Source organism: Siphateles boraxobius, unplaced genomic scaffold (genome assembly GCF_051911475.1).
Source record: "Siphateles boraxobius isolate OS27281-9 unplaced genomic scaffold, OSU_SipBor_1 41, whole genome shotgun sequence".
Taxonomy (NCBI): Eukaryota; Metazoa; Chordata; class Actinopteri; order Cypriniformes; family Leuciscidae; genus Siphateles; species Siphateles boraxobius.
The window spans coordinates 24,232,680-24,246,575 of record NW_027509042.1 but is presented as its reverse complement, the minus strand read 5'-3'; the positions used below and the strand labels follow the sequence as shown (position 1 = coordinate 24,246,575).

The 13,896-nt window shown below is 36.8% G+C and overlaps 1 protein-coding gene across 2 annotated transcripts in view; it reads right to left on the bottom strand.

Moving 5' to 3' along the window:
- The window catches only part of tnrc6c2 (trinucleotide repeat containing adaptor 6C2), a 117,560-nt gene extending 105,920 nt beyond the window's left edge, over nucleotides 1-11,640 (bottom strand). For both annotated transcript variants that reach the window (XM_077198991.1, XM_077198992.1), the window contains exon 1: nucleotides 10,959-11,640. The gene's annotated coding sequence lies outside the window, so the exon portion shown is untranslated. The remainder of the gene's footprint in view (nucleotides 1-10,958) is intronic.
- Between the last annotated feature and the right edge of the window lie 2,256 nt (nucleotides 11,641-13,896).

Sequence of the window (13,896 nt, the reverse complement as noted above, 5' to 3'; positions counted from 1 at the left end):
ACCACCTGTCCCGCTTTACGTTGTACTGCAAAGTATTTTCACCCCTTGTCCCGCACCTCGCATATTGAGAAAATGTCCTGCATTTTATCAGTCTGTTGGTTTTGAATTATCATATTAAGAAAACGTGCATGCGTTCTTTAGCGTTTTTAAGAAAGAATTGTATTTATTCTTTTTGCGGCGTAGTTTTTCACCTATTTAACAGAGCTTCGTCAGAAGTACAAAATATAACAGCCGTTTTTAAAATCCTATCCAATGGTTGAAAGCAAAGGAGTAAACAGTCACTAGTGGGTTGTGACGCATGTCAATCAAAACGTGGAGCAGTGATTCGTTCCATGTGTTTGTCAGAAAACAAATGGATAATTCGATAAATTAAATTTTAAATTTAACAGAATTTATCAACTTGTTGCCTGCTGTGGTTGTTTTAATTCACATCCTTTCTAAAAAGTTTTTGGTTTAACATATTCTTAATATATAAAACTGTAAATTATCTAAATTCACGTTGGTTTACATTTTATTTGTTCATTATTTATTTTGTTGGATTTTAGTTTGACTAATAAAAATAGTTATCTGCATGATGACTACTGCCTTTTGGATCAGTGATGTTGAATTTAAATGTCATGTAAAAAATAAAGACATGTTATGCTACATTGTGATGTAATGGTGTTTTCTAGAACATAGAATTTCTATCAGCTGAAAGGCATAATACACATGTTTTTATTTAGTTAGATAAACACTATATAACAGTTTCAGGTTATGTTTTAGTGTTGGTAGCATGTCCCTCATTATACCACACAAACTTATAATCGTCCCACATTTGGTTTGTTTGATGGTGGTTACCCTAACTAAGAGACAACATTACCAGGAAACCTAGCCCTGGACAGTTGACGGAATTGACACTTGCCACAGCTGCGTCATCACAAAAGTTGATCATTTGCATGTGTTTTTAAGTCTTGTCAATTTAAACATTCAAGTGTTTTTTTGTTTGTTTTTTACCATTCAGGCTGCGTTTACACTGTTACAAAAAAAATCTGATATTTTTTAAACACAGATCGGAAATTGTTGCACACGTGTAAACAAAATTTCGCATCATATACGTTTTTTTCACATCCATTCTGAGCCACTTCCAAATGTGGATTTTAATCAGATACATATCCGATATCTGGACGTCTGACCTACATCTAAACACGTATACCCAATTCCCCTTGCAATTCCACCTACAAAGATAGCTTTTTAATGTTGTATTATAAAAACATGCTTGTATGAGCTCGCGTATTTCTCTTGTGCACAGAGAAACATTCAGGAGCATAGAAACTTCTTTTCAACATCTGCCCCATGAATTGTAAAAATAAAACCGCTTCACTACATAAAGCAACATTGTAATTCTATTTGCAGCAATGAGGTGATGATTTAGCTGTTTTTGTAATTAAACTCACAACTTCACTATTACATAGAGACGCTGAACAGACAGGTAACTCCATTTACAACAACTGCAAACTAATGCATTGATTTTTTTTAACATCACATGTTGTTTATTATGATGCAATAAACCTTAATTTTAACAATGAAAAGTAATATACAGACAGTGATGCATTTGCAACAACAATAATGTGCATAGTATGATCTACTGTCTTATAATATAACTTATTCTTAATTATAATAGTGTCTACTAATACTGAATGCTATATGCTTAAAATGTGCTCTGTTTGACATAATGTCTCTATCACCTAGTCCATGCCCTGAAAAATATTGAAGACTCCTGGTATATTGCATTAGGTTTAAAGTGACAGAAGCCTAGCCTTCTGCAATCTGTGCCATTCAAGTTAAACAAACAACATAAGACAAAGAAAAAATCATTCACTGCTAATGACTGAGCAACTTTTAGCTTTAACAAGGCCTAATCTAGATTTAATTTATACAGTGAACACGACGCAGACTCTGTTATTTTATCAGTGAAGATTCACTTGTTTTCAATAATGTTTGATCTTTATATTAGTGAGGCTAGTAGTTTTGCTGTAATATTGAAATGGAATCAAGAAAGAATTGTGAAATTTCACCCTTATCTAAAGAATTTGGTGGTTTATTTATTATAATACAATGTCACATGGGTCAAAACAACAACAATTATTTATTTTATTATTACTTATTTATATTTTTGGGGTGGGGCAGTGAAAATTTTGGCAGGGCAAGTATAAAATTTTAACCACTGTAGAAAAAATCCTTAGTGTTGGGCATTGACCAAAATTTCAGCTACAGAAAATGGTTTTGAATGGCCGAAATCAGTGACTGAAACAGACGTTAAATTAGCTCTTCTTCAATGGAACGTTTTAACTGTATTCAGCGTCTATTTTTTCGTGCACACAACGTGGAGCTACAACAGTAATGTTGTTTTGGTGTCTTTTAATGCGGCGTGACAGATCACTCTAGCCGCCTCAGTTCTAGCGGCAGCACAGATCAAACGCATGTGAACCGATCATCTCACCTCCTCTTTACTATAAGTTACAGCACAAAATAAACATGGGTGAACAGTGAACACCAGAAGGCATTTTGAAAGATGCATTACAACTTACCAAAATAAATCCCATCTCATGTAATCACTCAATTAGGGTTTCAACCAGAGAAAGACGTAAATAAACATGCTTGTACGCATTACAACATTACATTGTAGGCGTCACTTAACATTACAGTTAGCCTACCTCAAGAAAGCTATTCAATGTCCATAAACTAATTAGATAGCTGGAAAAAAAGAGACGAGCAATTTGTTAAATATAGGCTAGCACTGTATTACATATTCATTATATTTTTACGTCACCTGCTAGTGATGTCTTTATTTTTTAGTATATGTTTGAATAAATCTGTCATGAAAACAAGCTATTACAGCTTATTGTCATTTAAATTTAAATTAGTCAACAAACTGGAGTAGAAAATATTCTGTTATTAAAATTTTTAAATAAAAACTGCTTTAAGTGTAATTTAAATGTGCAAACATTTTTTGTTTGCTTTTGTTTTCGGCCCAGAATTTTAAAATGTATGATGGTGCTTTCAGAGGAACACTCTCATTGCTGTTCCTCACAACAGCACATTTCCATTATTTATATCACATTAGGGCTCAATGATAGGGATGGCTTGGTGACAGTTGACAAAACTGTAAAATGCCCTAATGGGCCAATGCTGTGTAACCACTGACATTTGTTTATCAAATACATATCTTTTAACCCTTGCAAACTTATTTATAGTATTTGGCTGCATGGTGAAGCTACAGTTGGCTAACACATTCTAAGGCCGTGTGTCCACCAAAGCATTTTTTCACGCCCCTGGCATAAAATTTTAATTTTTTCAATGGGAGCGCCGCGTTTTTTAAACGCCATGAGCGTAACGAGGCGCTGAGCGCCCAGCGTTTTTTACTGGTCGCCGAGAGTTGAAAAATTTTCAACTTTGGGTAAAACGCTGTGCTCATCACTGTCACTTTTTACACAGCCGTCCAATCAGAGTGGAGGAGGGGCGGGACAAAAACCACACGACCAACTATCAAAACATTCTTTATGTACAACGACGTCAACCAGCAGAGCTAACCGAACAAAATGGATGAAAAATAAATTTTTAGTATGAAACAAAATTATCTGTGAAATCAGTTACAAGTAAACTGTGCTGCGGTTATTCTGTATCGTAGCTACGAATCGTCTCAACTGAAAAAACACAGCGCTGCCAAAACGCTCTCAAGCGCCCACAGCTAGGCGTTTTTAGCGGAGCGTCTAACGTTTTCAGCTGGCTAAAAACGCTTTGGTGGACACACGGCCTAAGAATAATTTGTGATGATGTTGGAAACATCAGTTAGAATAGGTTGAAAACAAATCAATCATGTCTTGCATCGTAACTGTTTTTTTTTGTTTTGTTATTAACAATATCAGGGGTTACATTATCATTGTGAAAAATAATAATTATTCTAAATAAGCTTATTGTAATTAAAACTATATTTCCAGATAAAAAATAAGTAAAATAAAAAAAAACTTCAAAATGTTGGCAAGGCAAGTGAAAATCTTTACTATTGGCTAAACTGAATAGAAAACAAATTCTTATAGGTTGAGCCATGTATAAAAACTATCCCTCCACTATACTTACAAACCAAAAAAAATCTAAAACATTAATCTTTGTGTCCATGACATTGAGCAATTTGACAAAATTGCGGTTGTACTGTACACTTATTCATGTTATACACATATTTTTCCAAATGGTGATTAATGTATGTTGTGAAACTGAAATTTTCTTAATAATCATTTCTCAAAATATAAGTCATTAACCCTCAATCTGATCATCTAAAATCATGTAGGGTAAGTGTACCTATTAAGCCCACCAAAATCTAAGTCTAGGTTTTTTTCATAGATATTGACAGTTTATAAGAAAATTAATTTGTTAAAATCCAAGACGTATCTCTCATTTGAAGATGTATTAATTAGTTGATGTACATTTTAGTATATAAAATTAAGATAAGTTTGGAATAAAGTCAGAATTCTGGCATGGGCTTAATTGGTAATTTGGCACCATTTAAGCCCGCGTGTGTTCCAAATAAGCCCACATCATCATTGATTAAAATCAGTGAATTTTTATATTTTGTGAAAGAAGTAAAACATCAATATATTTATTCAGTGACAGGGAAGTATTAAAAAAAAGCCTTTTGCTAATGTTTGATTAGAGCCCTGGGTGGTATGGGTAGGTGTTAGAGGCCGGTGGTCTGGAGCCTTAAGTCAGTTGACTGGAGTTGTAGCTGGAAGTTTGACCGAGTGAATCTCGAGAGCCAAGCAGAGTTGGGGCTCCATACTCTAGGCTTAGGGGGGCCTCCTAGTGGGCCCCCCACACTGTGATTCTGGAGCCTTAAGTCAGCTTGGCTCCTGAGTTATGCCTGGTCAAAGGTGGAAGTTTAATCGGGTGCATCTCGGGAAGGAAGCCGAGTTGGGGCTCCAGACTCTAGGGTTTCAGGAGGTCTCCTAGTGGGCCCCCCACACTGGGAGTATGCAGCCTTCAGGGTTCAACTAAATATAGTTGTAAATTAAGGTAGTAAGTAAGGTAATGTTAAAAGGTTAGTAAGGTAAAAGCACACAAAGAAATGTTATCATTAAACGCGTTGCAATAAGAGGGATTCCTCATTGAAACACATAAGGTGGGCTTAAATGGTTCCACAGTGAGTACAGGCCCGTACACACCGGGACGAATATCGGCGCGCGCTATTCGCACGCGTTTTTCAACGCGTTTTTTGTGTTCACAACCAAGCGATTTTCGCTGACGATGAGCCAAGTTAACATGCAAATTCATTCCCTGACATTAGATGGCGCTTAATATAAAACAGAAATACCCCAGAAATAACAGAAAATGTTGGAAAAAGTTACAAGCCTATGTACATGAAATACAATTAAACTCACCATCAAGGCCCATTTGCTCTGTAATACTACTCCATAACAGTTCTCTTTTATCAATATTTTTGTAGTCGCTGTCGCGTTTGTCATACAGTTCCTGATGTTCCGACACCAACGAGACCAGCAGCTCTACATTTATCTTGGCTTGCATCATCCTCGTCTTCTTCCCAGCAGTGTGTAGACGCCATAGATGTCTATGGTAGACACTACTTGGCGTATATCTTTTTCACCGTTATGTATGTGTACTTGGCAAGACCGTTTTGTGTTTGAGCGCCCCCAAGTTGTGTTTACTGTAACTTCAGAAGCTCCAGACACGTGAGCAAAAGCGCCAATCTCATTGGTCGGATAGTTTTTGACGCGGTGCGTCAAACCAAAGAATCGACACCGAGGCGTTTTTTAAAAAACGCCACTTTTACGGGTGGCGTTTTTCGCGTCGGTGTGCATACTCACATTGGCGCCCTTTGTTTAATCATGAGGCGTTAAACGTCGGCGAATATCACGCGCGAAATTCGACTCGGTGTGAACAGGCCTTAATGGTGAAAAAAACAATGTTTTCCTTTAAAAATGTAAGATATGTTTACAAATACATTCATGGAGCTTAAATATACTGTGGACTAAGTATCATAGTAATTTTCAATGTGCCCAGATTGAGAAATGGTAATTTTCAAGGTTAGCTTGTGTTGGCCATAGTTTGCATGCATTTTGTGGCACTGTACCATTTAAGCCCATCTTTAAAAAAAAAAATGAAAATAATCTTCTCTACAAAACAATGTATGATGTATTTATTTGTAAATTAATGTAAAATGAATCTCAAAAAATGTATTGTTTGCAGTTCACATGCTTAAAGTCCCTGTAAAGGTAATTAAAAAAAAAATTCTAAACACATTATAAATGTTAGAAATGTATTGTTAAAACATATTACAAAGACTGTGAACTGTGAAGAACTGAATTGTGGAGTGAGACCGTTAAACAGTTTTTCACCATTGATATTTTCCGGATTTTTTGGGCGGGTCTAAAACAGGGCTCGATGACGCACTGGAGCCCCTGAGCTCCTGGACACGCCTCTATTTGATGACGCACTGGAGCCACTGAGGCTGGCCGCTCCCCTAACAATATAAATAAAGCACATTCACATCAGTTTGCCGCTCAATAAAGTTACAGTCAGTATTATTAGTTACTAAAGCCTACAGTTTGCTAGCTAGCTGTGCGTTCCTCACGGAAATGTGTACTACCTGGATGCGGTCACGTACAAAACAGATCGGTGTCCTTATTTTCATTACCGAAAAACGATCACATCAAGAAGAGGTGGATTAATTTTGTGAAGAGCCACTTTGATGGAGAGCTGAGGAAGACCGCAAACACCCGCCTCTGTAGTGATACTTTTACACGGGATAGTTGTATAAACTTTCGTCGGAGACAACTGGGATTCACTGATAATCCGCTGTTACTGGTGAATGGGGCCGAATCGACAATCTCCCGCCTCGGCCTTCATCCTCCCTTCGCGCTGACGGCTGGTGAGCATAAACTTCCCGCGAGTGGGTGTGGTTTCAGCACAGCCAGCGGACACGCTCCCAGCGTTTGAGAGCAGAGACTACTGCTACTTTATTCAAGATTTTGATAGCTTATTTTATGTACTTGCCGGCTTTTTTTATCATTCAAATTTGGTTGGGTGGCTAATAACACATTTTTCTGTGATGTGACAAACTCAGAACACATACTTAATTTTGACTTTGCAGGGACTTTAATTCTTTGGCAGACTTGCCTTTCTGTAAAGCTAATGGTTTGACCTAGAGATTAGCTTTGAACGCAAGCTAATAAACTCATATTTTAATTTAAAGGAAAATTTTATAAAATGATAAACTACTATTTGTTCATACACAAAACACTATATATTGATCTCTTATTTGACATAATACCAATGTAGTTGCAAAAGAAATAGTGGTAACAGTGAAAATTGCAGAAATGTGTTGATTTTTGAAGGAAAACACCAAAGTTTAGGGGTGACTTTATGTGAGGTCCCCTGAGACAGCATGCACATGGGTGGGGCTAACTTAACATTGCCAAATGTGATTGGTATGCAATAAAAAAAAATGCCAGGGAATAGGGATGTGAATTACTGCCAAAAATGCCATTCGAAAATCGAGGAGCAAAAGTCGATTATCGTTCGAAAATCGAAAAAAAAAAAACTAGAAAAAAAACGCACACTCACAATAACAGAAAGGGAGGCCAATTTCATCTTTAGCGATTTGGCATCAAACAAACTGTTTATTAATTGAACAAGTAACATGTTTTCGTCCTTTTTTAAACATAGTTAACATAGAAGAAAAAAAAACAATAAGCACGACAGTCCGATTTTGCATCGCCAAACCAGATGCTCGTTAGATAAAAAAATAATGTCATATGTCATAATAATTTTATGTGAACCTGCCTTGTTACTGCAATAGCCTACTTTTTAAACAAATTAGTTTCAATGAAAACTATTCGTGTGATGCCACTGCGCAATACACACACATTACCGCGGGATGGCGGGTGTTAATTTCATAAACTGTGGACAATGGTAGATTATTTAATGTAGCCTATAAAGTAACATGTTCAAAAAACGGATAATGTCATCATACTTGTAGTAGTGCTATCGTCGCGTAATAATCTGTTTGGTTGTAAAATGTATTACCTGAATGAAATGAACTCGAATGTATCGTCCTGTGGAATCATTCATTCACAGACAGCTTACGAAGATGTTCAACTAATACATATCTTAATCGCTGGCAAAAATATGATGCATTTGCAGATTTGCTTTCACTAGACTAAACTGTAACTGTTAGGCCCACGGCCACTTCATCCAACACTCTTGATGTTCTTAAATCTTCCTGTTACGACTCCGAGTGTGAATTGAAAGCGCTTCAGAGGATTCAGTGCGTGCAGGAAACTGAACAGACCATTCAAACTGATTTGTGAACCGATTAAGACAGATCTGCCAATTTGTTTGATGAAGTCTTTGAACAGAATCGACTCAAAAGAGTGATTCATTTGTGAATTGAGCATTGCTCATGCCCATAAAAAAGATGCAGCGCGCTTGGAATAAACTATGCATTTAACAGCATGTATTGCATAAATAAAGAAACGAGAGGAACGTCGCCCCAACGCAAGAAAGTAAATGTAGCCTACTTTGTAGACGGTTACTACCATAGACAGTAAAGGTTACTACCCACCTCTGTTGGGCGCAGAGTTAACGGTCACGGTGCTCTTCTTCTGTTGTTTGGTTGCACTATGTATAAAACACTGGCATCCTATCCCGCAGTAGGGGGTTTCATTCATGTTAGTGACACCTTGTGTCCCCGACAGGAAAATACCCTGCTGCGCGATCTGTGACAGTTGGCGCGCCGTCAATTATGACACATTGGAATTGCGCAAAAATATAACGATATTCGAAAAAGTAATTTTATGATCGAATTTCGAACGCAGTTCGACTATTCAAAGATCGCGACTCATCCCTACTAGGGAAGTAACAAATAACTGGATTGGTTAAAATAATGAGCAGCAGAAAATATTATTTTCTCTTCTTTTTTTTTTATTTGACTTCAGAGTTGAAAGTTGGCTTAAAGGGTACATGGGCTTAATGGGTGCAATTACCCTATGTTTTCTGACGTATTAACAGGGCCCCGGGGTCTCAGACTCCAAAACGGAACACAAGGATTAAACCAAAATTAGTTAGGAATCTGAAATGCAATCATCCACAAACAAGCACCATACTCAAAAACAAAATATCAGAGACATGAAGCTTTATAGCAAAATGCCCTGGAACCTGCATCACAGAAGGGACATTTTCTGGGACACTAGCCAACATTCACAAATCCTTTCTTCTCCAACACTTTCCCTTACCCGTACCCCATCCTGTCCTGCTGCGTGGCACACCATTCTTACACAGACAAGAGGATTTCAGCCTCTTACATCAGAGGGTTCAATGGTCAACTGAACTTGTACTCTGTGATGAGATAATGAGAGAAATATGTGTGGAAAGACCTTGTAATGATCACCTCTAAATTTAACATCAGGGAGTAACTATCTACTTAAAGATTTTGTAAAAAAGATAATAATAATAATTTTAAATGGTAAATAACTAATAACTAGGGGTTTTGATGCCAGAGCAGCTCCATTTTACCTCTTGAGATATTTAATTTTAATTTAATTTAATGTGGTTTGTAGTACACAATTGGATGAGGAAAAATACCTCCTTTGAAAAAAAAGATTCTCAGCACAGGCAAGAATGAAAATCAAGCAATGATTATAGTGTTACAGAAATGCAAACTGAACTCCAGCAAAGAAGAGTTCACCACAGCCAGCCTTTGAAATCTGAGCAGACAAGAACAATGTGCTCTAATTTTATCGGAGCAAGACAGAGGCAGTGCTCAGGCACAGAGACCAATATTAAATTATGTCCAGCTAAGTGAGGCTAGACACAAAATAGAAAGCCACAATGTACACAGAGAATCCCATGAAAGACAAGGAATTCCCTGTCTCAAAACATTAACCACTCGCCTGCTTTTACAAGCTGTGTAATTCAGGGGATGTGTGTACCCTTGCAGTCCAGAGTGAAACCGTTCATCCATATGGCTTGCCAATTTTGCCTTTCAAACACAATCTGAACACTGGTGTCTCACGCCTCCAAGCTTTGACCCCGATCCTCAGCGGCAGGAGGGGCAGAGGTTCCTTAGACCCAGACGATGGGGGGAGCTGAATCTCGGAGTATTGGAGCAAGGAGCTTTGGTGTGATTTATAATTAAGGCTGAGTAGCACACACTCAAAGGGTAGATAGGTTATGAATTACAAGTGGATTGCCCAATCCATTTTATCCCTAGCATCAGCCAAGTGTGACATGATTTTCAAGAGAGAAAAATAGATCAGAGAATGAAATTATGGTTCTCAATTATGCACACAAGCTACAAAAGAATATGACAACTATATGGACAAAAGAGTACTAGAATATCAGAAGAGTAGGATGATAAAGGATGATAAATCTAAATAGATAAGATTTCCAAAAATGATTTAAGTTTAATTTTGTGTTTTACATCTTAAAAAACAAAAATATCCAACTTAAGTTAGCAAATAATAGTGACAATTATTTATTTTCACAAGTTGATCCAAACGACGATTTGCAAAAAGAATAAAAAACATAGAAGGATTATTTCAGTCTAAATAAAGGATCTAATAGAAGATTACACGACTAAGCAGCAGGAAAAATATAAACCAGACATTAATCAGCCGCGTTAACCCAAAGTAAATAACAGTAAACACGTACAAGCTGCTGCAGTAACATGATTATGTCTCTTTATGGTCACTCTAGTCGCTGAGTTGGAAACTACAAGCTTTTAGGTAATTTAACAGTCCAGATATTTAACTACCGTTACAACACGACTAAATGACAGTCCGTTTTAGATACAGTTTGATCAAATATTAAATCTAGTGAGCTGCCTACCTAGATGTTTGTCGTCATAGATGTTAGGAGTCAGAAGCCTAACGTTAATAAGTTGAGACAGAGACAGTATTTCAACTTACCTTTTTATTCACAAGTCGAGCTTTGGCAGCTTTCAGTAAAAAAGTGTTGCATGTCGTACAGCGGTACGAAAAGGCCTTTTTCCGAAAAAGAAATACCCGTAAAAACAACTAACACCAGTGTGTACTGAATGAGCAGCTGAACTTCCGAAAGTGTCCCAAAAAGGCAGCAGAATGAAAATAAGCACAAAATTGAATATGCAAATGGAAATCTCTATGCAGACTTAGAGCTCAGATGGAGATTATAGATACGTATGCATGCTGAAAAATCATCAGACGACATTGACATTACGCTACTAAATCCCCATGAAAAGAGAAAAAAAATACATTAAAACGGCGAGGCAGTTTGATAAGTACAGTGGCATAAATTGGTCATCAGTAATAGCATCTGATCTACGGTGCAAAATGAAGAAGAGGGCAGTTTGAAGCTGCTACTGTCTGGTAGACTGACAGATACGATGCGAGCTGCTTCAGTAAAGTGCAAAAATAAAGACAGCGAGCGATGTGGCAAGCAGTCTGACTTTTCTTCGTGTGAAGAAATCCAGCGACGTGTTTAAAATGACAGCGGAAATATCCAGGGATAAGTGCGGAGTGTCCGGAGAAAGCGCTGAGAGTGTCGGGTTAAGATCAAACCTCTGCAGCCATTTTGTTCGGTATCAACACAGCAGACGTGCAGCTCAACTACGGTGGGAGGGGTTTCACCTCTGAAATAATTTCCATATGACGTTTAACCAACCAATAAGCACGCGCACTGGTTTTAGAGCGGAGCACCGCCCATAAAAGCTTTCAAAGCGTCCAGTTGAATTCACACCAGGGCTGGAATTATGGAGCTAGAAATGTGTCTTTATTACATGCGAGAAAATAAATAATCTTGAGAGGAAAAAAAAATATTTGAGAGAAAAAGTTATCACACAATTCACACTGATAGCAAAAAAGCATTCCATGAGATAAAAAAGAATATTTGAGAGAAAAAGTTTTCATACCAATAGCAAAAAATAATATTTGAGACTAAAAAAAGTTTTGAGAGAAAGTATTTTCTCATAGAACATAAAAAAATATAAATTTGAAATTTTTTTAATTATTTCTGAGAAAAAAAATCTCTCAAAATACTTTGAAAAAAAATCCCAAATATATATTTTTTTCAATATATATATATATATATATATATATATATATATATATATATATATATATATATATATATATATATATATATATATTTCAGGTATGTGAAGTAGGCTAGGCTACCTTATAGCCTAGCCTATATCCAAAGTGTCAACTTTTTTCAACTAGGCTACCTTATAGCCTAGCCTATATCCAAAGTTGACACTTTGGATAAAAGTGTCAGCTAAATGAATAGCCTACGCTGAGTTTCGGTTAATTTATGAGACACGCTCCAGTTCATGCGCAGGGGCCTCCGTGTCGTTATTATCTATTGTCTGCTATATATTTACTTCTTATTTATTAAATCCAGGCAATTGGTTGATGAAACATTGATTAAAATTAAGATACAATTAGTACAAATCGAAATTCACTTTAAAGAAAGGCTTTGTGTCTTCTGTTTGAGGTCTCTGTGAAAGTTTTAAAACAGTCTTTTAGTGCCGCTTCAGAGCGGTCGTGTCCGGTACGGAGAACTGTCACGTAGCCTACATTGTTTTTTCCTCATAAATGCGAACATGAAAAATAAAATAAAATGAATATTTTACGTTCTGTGGAGAGCAAACTCTTCTTCATCCGGTGTGTAGTATTACTTTTGATTTGCGCAGTGTAATTCACAGAATTTCAAAAAAATATTTTGCCTCCTAAAAGTTAAATATTTTTTTGTCACGCATGAATGCGTGCGTGTGTATTTCCCTCATATTAAATATAAAACGCATGTGTAGACTGATATTTTTCTAATGTCTGGACTCTTTTAAGGTGGTATCCTATGGATAAACAGACGTTTCGATATATTGGTATTAAATGCATTTTCTGAGAATTTATATTTCAAGTTTTGACTGCAAATGTCACGTCCAAAACGCTGGAATTCCCCAATTTTAAATAATTTATCCTCAACTAGTTTTGTGGTGTAGGTCTACGTATTTTATAATGTTAACTTCAAAATTCAAATAATACTAATAGTAATTTAAAGATTTGGTAGCATTGGATCTGGACGGGAAGGATAACTCTTGGAGTTGGAAGGGGTGTGTCCCGATTCTGCAGGTTCGTGGATCTGAGTGTCGCGATTTCGGGCTCATATCGCATATCGTTACAGCCTTAGAATGTTAAGTTCTACTATAGCTATTTTTGTTGAAAGTAACTCAAAAGTAATACAGGAGTAATGTAACGTATTACAAATTCTGAGACAGTAATATTGTAAGGTAATTAATTACTTTTAAATTACAGTAACAAGTAATGTACACTGTATTACAGTTTGGAAGTAACTTGCACAACACTGATGGTGACAAGTAGGCTAACTTAAAAATATTTGGAGGTGCAGAACAGAGGAGGAGGAGGAGAAAGTAACATAGAAAGTTGTTGAGAACGTCAGTTATAACGACCCACGTATTAAAATGGTTGGGTTTAAATCGGGCTCGGGCTCATAATTATAGTTAATTTGTCGGGCCGGGCTCGGACACAACGTGCATTGGCTCAGGTAGGGTCGGGCTTGATTTTTTGGGCCCGATCTAAGCTCTAAGTTGAGCACGGACACTCCAATGTTTGGGTAAGATGATAACACACACAACTGGATGTTAGCTGGCTGAGCAAGTTCAGCATCACTGAACATTAAACATTAAAAATAGCACTCATATTCATGAATGAATGTCTATTATATTATTAGCTTGCTAATAGCTAGTAAAGTTAATTATTAATTAGCCATCATGCTAGGTAAACTTGCATGAGTGCTATTTTTTAATGTTTAATCTTCAGTGATGCTGAACTTGCTCGGCCAGCTACCCAT